The following is an 11,040-nucleotide window of genomic DNA, read 5'->3' as shown; positions in this document are numbered from 1 at the left end:
GTGAAACGTTAGCTGATACGCCTTGAAATAAATTCATTTTGAAATTAGCAGAATTTCAGTGTTTTTTGGTTGATTTTTATTTCAGCGTTTCAAAGTTTCCGCGTCGTCATTTCTACTCGCGAACACTGCATATCTATGAAAATATGTTGCCGTGAGAAGAAAAACAGTTCGAGCGAAGCTCGAACATTAATAGTTCGAAAGTAGTAACTGTACATGTTATTCTCCATGTAAATAATTTTAGTTAATTACTTGCACATTATCATTTTTTATTTCATAAATCTCTTATATTGTTCAAGTTGTTTTATTTTTATTTTTTACTTTTCTGTACAGTTTCTGATCTTCGTATTGTGTGAATATTCTCATGAAGCGTGATCCGCTTCATTACTAGTTTTCGATTTCAATTTCGAAATTTTCGACAATAATTTCGAAGTTTTCGATAAGATTTTTGACGGTAATCTGAAAATAATAAGTAGGTAATTTTTTACAATTTCACAACAAAATGCACCTAAGGATTGTGGTTAGTTATTGAAGCTGACATGAAAAAAACGAAAAATAATTTGTGCACGTTTATTTTCTCCTTTCGTTGGCATTCTAACAATTGATTCTTGGCCTCCTGAAAATACATTTTTATTATATATGAAAAGGATTTTTTTTTCCTGTTTTGGTTTTCTACACAAAACCCGATGATGTAATTTGAGATTGAAACGTGCTCCAATCTATGCTTTTTGGAGAAGGTTAAAAGAACGTATGAACTTTGTATATACATTTCGTTCCATAAATACTAAAAGTAGAAATGTGGGAGCATAAACAGCATCCCCAGAAAAACGAGAATTGAATTTTCAATGTGCATGAATTATAGATTTCGTTTTTGCATGTACAATAAATAGATTATGAATAGTCCATACCTATCAATTTACTTTTTTTTCCTTCCATGTCGACCAAGCTTTAACAATCATCTCCTCATCATCATTGTATGCAGACAGTGACTTTTTGACTTTCTCTTGTTCACGTAAATGTCGTATATAATAAATTGGTGAACGTGCAATGATGTCATGTCATATTTTTCTCATCCTCAACTATCAACGTTGTTTGATGTGGACGGGCAATTCTTCAATCCAAAATCAACTGGTATTTTAAGTAATTTGTATCAATCGTGTTGAACGTTTCAAATATCTGGGCAGTAACATTTAAGCAGACGGGTGACCACTGAAGGACATGACTATCCAGAAAACAAGAGTGGAATATGCTAGGTCCTATAATGTATGAAAATAGCTGTTATAATTGATTTGTCATCAAACCATAAGCTCATACAATTAAGAAGTCAACAAGATATCAATAAGGAGATCCAGTTGAGAAAGGATTGTAAATGCACTTCATAAATAAAATGTCTTATCTGGCATTCAATGCTGAGACAAAAGCACAAGTTTGGCATACCGCCCTTGGTTGGAACCCGCAAGCGAAAAGGTGTCCTGGAGTTCCAAAAACTACATGACACAGAACAGTGATGAAAATCAATAACTTATACGCAATTGCGTGCTGCGTAAGTTGATATTCCATCATAACCCAATCATGGATTCACCCTCATTCTGTCCATATATCAATTTATCAACAGTTACCTTTGATTGTTATTACTGTCTATCCAATCCATTCTACAGTTCATAACATGTAGATCAGAAACAGAAAAAGAGGAAGGGAAGAAATAAAAACAGCAAAAAATGTTCAGTATCCATTTATCCCGTGCGACACAAAATAAAGAAGGCTTCGCCACGAAGTTTGTTAAGATTGAATTCCTGTAATAGTCTTTCAACAGTTTATTATTAGGAGTGCAGTGGTAAAGGGGATACAGCAAATGTATGATTTACTTTGCCATATTGTGGAATAACCCCCGATAGGATAAGACGTAGGTTCAAGTTTTGTTCGGGATACATCATTCGGAACAATACTTCTTCTATCAGATCAACAAAGTTTTAAGGGCTTCGCAAAAGATCTTTTATTGGACGTAAAATTCAGTAGGCTTTGGTATTAACAAAATAGGAAGCATTAAAAGCTCAGTGATTGAGCATTCTTCTTTTGTATTGATCGGGTCCATATTAATAAAACATCAAAAAGCACCACGATAGCAAGACAATGCAATAAAATGGATATATTTTTTATAACATGTATAAAATATTGGCATAATAAACTCTTAATTTGATTATAATCAGATTTCTACCTTTTTATCATCATGGAAAAAACCAATGGATAAAATATTATGTTATTTTAATACATCAATCAACTTATTTGCATTATTCTGTATATACATCGATAGGTGGAAAGAGAGAAAAGATAAGTCGGTTAATTTAATTGCTCGACGATCGATGAAATGATGAAATAAGATGAGATTAAAAATAACTCACGAAAGAGAATGTTCATTGGACATTTTGATGATATAATTAATAAAGAATTTTTTTTATTTTATTTGATGTTGCCAGTGTGGTTCAAAAAACTCGTATTTTATGGCACAATGACGACATTTTTTGTTTGATATATTTTTAGTTCTCTCTTCTTATCTTTATCTTTTAGCTTGTTTTTGATTGTTTTAGCTGATTTAATATGTTCTAGACGTCTCCTAAAGTTGATTCTATCGTTGGTTTCTGTCTGCCAATTACTGATACAAAATGCAAAGTCTCTATCGACAGCTTCTTTCCATGAGTTATTGAGCCTTTCTCGCGCCCTTATGCCACCAACACAAATTGACTTAAAGATGGAACTTCCACAGGTCTCTTAAAATTAAATCCTGCCCAATGAAGCCTCATTTTGTTGCTTCTTTGGTCCAATGATTGCTCTCAGAATCCACCTCTCAAAAATCTCAACTGCATGTTTCTCTGCAAGTGTCACATTCCATGACTATGATCTATGTAGTGCTACAGGGCTTATAGATGAACAGCTTATCGTGTCTTGAGCTCCTTTTTTGATTTTAGTAAATGTTTAACTGCAAAGAACACACTTTGAGCCGTCAAGATCCTCCGCTTGATTTTCAGTGTCATGTCAAATTTGTTGCTGATATTCGATCAGATGGTTTTTCGGTCTCTACCCTCTACCAAGCCATAATCATAAGTAATTTGTTTTTTTCTTGACTAAAAGCCCGATCTTTTTATCTTCTTGCTTTTTCTTTGAGTTAGCATCAGAAACGGCTTTGATCTTTCTGTCAGTAATATCAAAAACCATCGACAAAACCCAGAAACTTTATTGACTTGTGAAAAAAGTTAAAGATATATGGATAATTTGAACGAGTCTTAAATTTTAGCAGTTTTAAAAACCCAATCTCGATACTTCGGTTTGGAGAAATCCTTTGAATGAATCATCCACAAAAGACTCAAATTTATTCAGAAAAGTCAATAAACAAGAATTCATATTATTTTATGTGAGGTCAAATGCTTACTGACTAATGATGCCGATCATTTAAGAATAAAATTTTTAATTTTTTCGGCATAAAGTAATTAAGAGTCTATTTGATTGTTCACAAATTTTTATCATGATAAAAAAATCTTTTACGGCATTTTAAATTACTTCACGATTTTGGTGTCAGATTTCACACAATGGCACGTAGGTTATAATATTAGATATTTGATTATTTTTCTCCAATCTGATTAGAAACAGACAGTATGGCGTGAGTCATCGAGTCAGACGTGAGCCTTAGGATGTCTTTTTATCATATTAGAATCAAAGAATTGAACTGAATTTTATTGTAGATGATTTCAAGTTCTTGTTTTAGAATCCTAAAAATTATTGTTATATCCACCTGGTGAACAATAAACCAATGATGATTCATTCTTATTATGTATGAATCAATGCTTAAGCAAAGCACCCCAAGATGAATAATTCGATACTAAAATGGAATAAAAGGTGTCATAATTGGCATGAGTTTACCATAAAATTATCTCTCATCTTTCATAAGTTTTTCACTAAATCAGAATTTAAAATACTTAAGTTTTGGGCTCACGGGATTCACATAAAAAATATATATGTCAAATCTGAGGCCAACATCAATAAAGTTGTAAGAATATTTATCAATAAAAGTTCCACAAAATTCTCCTTGGGTTAATAAAAATTTTCTTTTCTAATATCTCGATAGTTTGTCAGCACTCCTTCAATCAAAAGTATTTTCTCATACTGTTGCTTTTCATTAAACTTTAAAATTACAAACCATCGTACTTGATCGAGAGACTTAAGCGCACTATTGTCGCAAAGATCGGAATTCGATTAGCAAAAAACATCTGTAGATTACAAAACAAAATCCAATTCACATCCTCGATCTATAAAGCAAGATCCAGTAAGACCTAAAACACCACCTCAACATAAAAAAAAGATCTAGTTAACTGCAGCAATTAAGATTGTTTAGTGCAGGGAGAAATAAATTATCGCCGAAAAAACCACCGATTCACGGCTTCATCAGGTTATCTCACAGGTTACCACCTTCTACCGACGACACCATGCACAGATTGCCACCTTCTACCTTGTCCCAAAATCAAATGTAGTTAGAATTTTGTCAAAGTATCTTAGTCAACTAATACAAGTTCACCAAATTAAAGCAAGTTATCTTCACCAAATACAAAGCACATAATTCATACTAAAGACGTAAAATACCCAAATAGACACTCCTTGTAACAACCAACTTATTATTCGGTCAAACAATCCACTGACTCGTGACAATATTATCAATTATGTTAATCTATTTTATGACAAGCTTAAATAGCTCAATAAGGTGTCATATTTTTTTTCTATTTTAATGTAACGATGTTTCCATTAACTCATTTCAAGCACCGATGAACTAGCTCGAAGACATTTATTATTATTATAGTAAACAACAAGAACGTAGCCAAGAAACATAATGGAAATTTGATATTTTGTCTCCGAACCGTCTCTTAAATTTGAAAATCACAAGAATATCCACAAAGAATAATAAGTTTTTGTGGAAATCGGCAAGATTTGTAACCATGAATCATATTAAATTACCAAACACGAAAAAAAAAAATTAAATTCTCATAAATTATCGTATTAATAATAATCGTCAATGTGATACAACATTAATCTTCGAACGACACAGTCTACCTACATGTCAGAATAATGATATTAATTTTAACATTCAGATGTTTAAATGTGTGAATATTAAATATGCACAGCTGAAGGTAGCACAATGAATGATGTGCTTAAAGTTATAGATGACAGTGGTGACACTCAGAGCAACAATAAATTTTAAATCTCTACTAAACACTTTCAATTGTTTTTTTTTTTTCATTGCTTCCTTCCTCACTTTTTTCATCACAACAGAAAGTTGGAAACAACTTTCACCTGGAAGGAACAAAATACTCGCTCATTCAAAAACCAGTAACGAGGTTTATGCTACTTTGGAAAGTAGCTATGGCTGTTCGGTTGAGTGGGAATTATGAAGGATTATAGTGAAAAATTTAAAACTCTTTCTGTCATCAACTGCAATAAATTATACCATTTAATGGTGAGAAGGAATCTCTTTTTTCACTTGCTCTACCGGCAAACGACAACGATAAACGCTGTGGGGGTGGTTGAAAATTATTTTTTTTTATGAATGTCATCAACGTATATACGACGAATGAGTGTAAATTGAAAATTTCTCCGGATTACCTTAGAAATATTTGTGGAAAAATTAAATCTTATTCTACACAAAATTATGTCTTCTCTAAAGGCTATTTGAGTTACACCACAAATAGATTAATTGATGAATAATTCAGTCCAATGTCGGCATGACTCCAAATTGGTACCAGGGTCACGCCGACTTAGCACCAGATTTTTGATCTGTTAACTCGAACAGAAAAATAGCACGCTCAATTATAATGATCACGCACGTTCATTTAGATGAGTAAACTAATTGCCTGTTAGGGTAACCGATTAAACCCTGTACTGAATCCACCTGTTTGAATTTATACGAATTTCTATCAAAATCATTTCAAGGGTTTTTCAATGAAACTACTTTCCCATAATGAAAGTGAACACTTGCAATGGATTGAGAATATTAATGAATATGAATATGATATGACGATAGAATAAAAAGTTCAACCTGATTACAGCGTGAAAAGTTCACCGTCGTTTTCATAAAGAAGAGTTTTTTTTGTGATTATTTACAGCTTACATCATCATCAACTCTCTCAGGTGTTTATAAACGGCAAAGAATGATTTTTTAACATTTTTATCTTCGCTCTTTTTTGTCCATCATCTAATCAAGTTACCTCGCCGCAATGTATACCAAAGGAATATCAAATTTCACGAGAATTGAGCACACGATGGGATAGATGTGTTGTACATTTTTGACTTAATGATCTATTCGTTTTTATGTTTAACTAATTTAAATGAAAGATCCGAAAAAAAGCTTCGGATAAAAAATTGAATTCCAATTTATTTGCTAATAATAAATATATCAACGAGATAATCTCTAACTACTCGCAGTTATGTTTACACGCGCAACCCGAAAGAGCTTATAAAATATCACACGCTCAGCATGGATTTGCTAAGATAAGATGATAAGATGATGTTAGGCAAGATTTTTTGGACCAGATTTGAAAAAAGCCAGCTTAATAAAACACTTTGTCCGCTCGGCCGGTCGACTAAAATTTAACTCGGAAATTTGACAGACAATTTTCAAATTTTTCAAAATCGTTAGAAAATTAGAAAAGCAGAAAAAAATTATTCAGTTTTTGATAGCTTAAGCAAAAAAACGCTCCAGTCACTCGATAGGAACGAGCACTTTATAACTTTTTGTATTTTGTGGTGAATATACGGAAGGTAACCGAGGCGCATTTTTTGATGTTTTTAGTTTTGATCGCTAATTAATTTGTTATTCAAAGACTTTAAATGTTCTGTATTGGTTTATTTTATGCTAAGGCCAAAACATTTTTGATGTCAATTTTAACTGTTCCTTGAGGAGAAATATTGATTTCAATTAGTGTCGTCGACACACAAAAATATTCGTCCAACAATAGTAATAATTTTTTACGATTATTTCTCTACACGGACTAATTATGAACTGAGAATATTATACTAACATTCTCTAGATCTGTTTCATTAAGAATCATCAATGTTGAAAGTTTCTTTTGATATCATCTATTTAAAATACTATGAATTTTAATTATTAACAGTTATTTAGATGTTTAGCAAGAATTATGACTGAAAGTTTGGGTATAATGATGATATTTTATGTTTCCGATCCTTATTTATAGCGATATAATGAGATGTAGTCACAATATTACTATAATCTTGTTAATGTCCAAATTAATGCGGTATAACTAGTAATCTAGAAAGCACAAAGTGTAAAAATGACCGACAATCCGGATCCAGGTCAGCGTGGCTCTAGCTTTCGGCCAAATTCAATGATATTCGACGTCAGGCGAGAATCAAGTCAACCTAAGTCCGGATTTTTGGGTATTTCTACGCTGTCTATTTTCCATGTTTAAGGCAATTTAATGTTTAGTAAATGACCAGCTAATGAGGCTTTTTCGACTTTTGAGTTTAAGACGAAAACCCTAGAAAATCGAAGAATTTTATCAAAAAGGTGGGAGTCTCTCAAACGCCTATCCTGAATACTTTACGTATAATTTTAGCTCTTTATGTCAACACATGTTGATTGCTTAATAGATAAAAAGAATATGCACACATTAGCCATCTAAAGACTGTAAAATTTAAACGATTTTAAAATTGAAATATATATTGATATGATCAAAATTTATTCCTAAAATTCATTCATCAATTTATGATTTTCACTCTTCTGACATTTCTGTTATCTATTTTCAGTTTTTTGAATCTTTAAGTGAATTGATCAACAGCACGTAGTTTCTGTTGAGTTCATTCAACAACTTATTTTTTATAACCATTCAGGTTAAAGACACACGCCGAGATCTATAAGAATTATGTAACATATGTATTTTATGCTTCCCTTAGGTATAATGTTAACTTATGAGCTGAAGGAACTAAGATACTTTCAATTGCCTTCATAGTATTTCCACAAATGATACGTTGATATTACATAAATCCCATTCTAGTTCTAGTTCACCGACCATCAAATCCATTAACGTCTTTCCTTATAATAAAAAAGAAAAAGAATGTTGACAAATATCTATCTTATCATCATTACGGTGATCGAGCAATATATCCACAAGATATAAAAAATGAACGATGCGTGTTAATATTGGAGATAAAAATGGCGACAATAAAGCCTCTACCTAATTATTGATTTTGCAATAAATGAAAAGATATTTCATGTTGAGATGAGCAAGTCAAAAGAATCATTCCGATTTTTTCACATCAATGCTATTATTTTGGATGCCAACTGATTTTATGACTCATATTTCCTATCGTCTTATCTTCCTTCACATACATACTTTTATCTTCCTTTTCTTATCGTGAGATTTTATTTCGATTATTTTAGTTTGGTTCCGAGCAAGACATCATATGGAGTGACATCAGCTTATTTTTGTCCCTACAATCTGAGATTGGTTATTTAATATAAAAAATAACATTTGTAACGGTTATTCGGAATTCAAATTTTGCAGTCATATTTATCATTCGCAACCAGGTTCACTTCAAATAAACACTCATATGTCTCTCGGGTTGATTTTCCCATCTAATACTTAGTTCGCAGCAAGAAATACATGAAATTGTTAGATATTGAGGCTAAAATATAAGGCAAAGCCAACAAGATAATTTGCATAATTAGAGGATCAACAAAAAGTCATTTACATTTCGATTCTGTAAGTTGATTTCTTTCATTTCATCGTTCTGCTCCGCACGGTCGCTTACTGTCATCAACAAGTGGAATATTTGTTAGCCGTCTTATGAATGGCATGGCGCTTTCATTCTTTCTCCACTCTTATGTGTGCAACATTGGCGGTGCCATTTTTATGATGTTTATTTTTTTATGATTCCTTTTCCATTTCTGCTTGATGTCACAATATAACAGTAGGACTAAAATAAGATTGTTAATGATTGTGTAAACAAAATAATTTTGGTGAGACCAAATAAGTTGTGTCTGTGCTTTTGTCATTTAGTGCCTTTTTGATACTGCCACGGGCAGAAATGGAAAAAAATTCCGTTTAATGCAGTGGTGGGCAACCTGTTTTGTATCATTGCACTTCTTGATATTAAGCCACGAACAAACACACTGAACGCACGGTTTGCTGTTGATGTGCCGAGGCACACATGTTTCCCACATCTGCTTTCATGTATAACTTCTGTTAGAACCATTAAAGAATGTGAAAATGCGCTAAAAAAATTATAAGAACATTTCTGGTCATAATGACCTCACGGCGGAAATACTTGCGAACTCAATCAAATTGTCTCTAACTTAGACTTGGCAAAGACTTCACATTCTTGTCACAGTCAAATTATGGGAAAACTTTTCTCCTCACTTCCTTTTTGACCGAGATTTCTCTATCGATTGTTCAACCTTCTCTATATACCTTCGATTCACATTTTCTCGTCTGTTTGAATGAAAAAAGTTTCTTTTTTGCTTATTTCCTAACTTTTTTTGATTCCCAATAGGAAAGTTTATTTTTCCTTTAAAAAGAGTTTCTTATTTTCATTGTTTTGTTAGGGGTTGAAAACTTTGGATTGCAAATTCTTTAAGAATTCAATTTTGAGTTTTAATATGACATTATAAATCAAGTAGATATAACTGGTGTTTGTGAAATTTTTTGAGATACGTTCTTCATATAAAAGTTGGTTGGTTTTTGATTTCAATGATTGAAATGTTTAGAAACTTTTCCTGATCTGGAATAGAAACCAAACGTATTTCTAGAAGACCAATAAAGCCTTAAACTTGAAGAAGAATCCAAAGGTATCAAACCTGAGTACAACAAAAGAGTTAAAAATGTCATTAAAGTTATGTGTTATGCTGGTTAAAGTGTTTGGATCAAATTTGGCATGGTAGCTCAAAAGACATGAGTTCAAATTTAGTGATATTCACTACTTAACGTACTTGATCAAGCCATGATTGGACCTCTTGCAGCGTTGAACAAATAACAAGTTCTGCAAATTGAAATGTAGCGCGAGAAGAAGAAACGAGAGCTACAAGATTGCCTTAAGAATAAAATACTTGTTTTCAAAAAGTTGTCAATCCTTACATCAACCACTCCTTTGAAGCTAGAATAAATTGCATATGTGTAGAAGAAAATATCACATGTAAGTTCATAACAACAGAACAAAGAACAATAACAATATTAGAGGGAGAAAAATAAAGCAAAGAAAGCCATTTGCACATTCAAACTGACGGAAGAACCTGAAAATAAGAGATTCAGTTAAAGCAAAAAGTTCAAAGTCATATCCTTTTATATTTTTTTAATACTTATGATTTCTTTTATTTCACTTTTTTATCATCATTTTATTCTTCATTTTTTTTATAGAAATAACATGGACATATAATTTTTCATTTTCTTCACTTTTATACTCTCATGATATGTATAATAATATAATGTCTCTATATATTTTTATATCATAATTTTTTTCTCATTCTTCATTAGTGTTTGTGTGTATATAATGATTATATTTGTGTGTATGTGTAATTCTCATTTCACATCTTAGTCATAATATGTTTTTTTATCTCACATCTTGTGAAATTTAGCGTATATATTTTCTAACAAACAGAAAACATTCTTGTTGCATGATATGTTTGATACTGATATGTATAATTTTTTTATCATTCTCATTCTGCATAGTAAAATAGAATTTTTAATATAATTTCATACTCAGCTTATCAATAGTATTTTCATATAAACTAGATATTTATGGTAGGTCTTTCATATTCATCATATTTTATATAATCCTAAAAATTATAATCAAAATAATTTTCTCATTATTTTATTATTTTTTTCATTTTGTTCTCTAGACAGTTTTTCATATGTTATCATATCTCTTGAGGAAATTATACATTCAATGATAAACTTTTTTATGATTTTTTCACATATTTGTCGACGAAATTTTTCTACTACAAACGAAGAAATGAAGAGATGTTGGGATTTAAAGTGAATGAGAAATTGT

Source organism: Chironomus tepperi, unplaced genomic scaffold (genome assembly GCF_022539635.2).
Source record: "Chironomus tepperi strain 1889 unplaced genomic scaffold, CSIRO-AGI_Ctep_v1 contig_376, whole genome shotgun sequence".
Taxonomy (NCBI): Eukaryota; Metazoa; Arthropoda; class Insecta; order Diptera; family Chironomidae; genus Chironomus; species Chironomus tepperi.
This window is presented reverse-complemented; position numbering follows the sequence as displayed.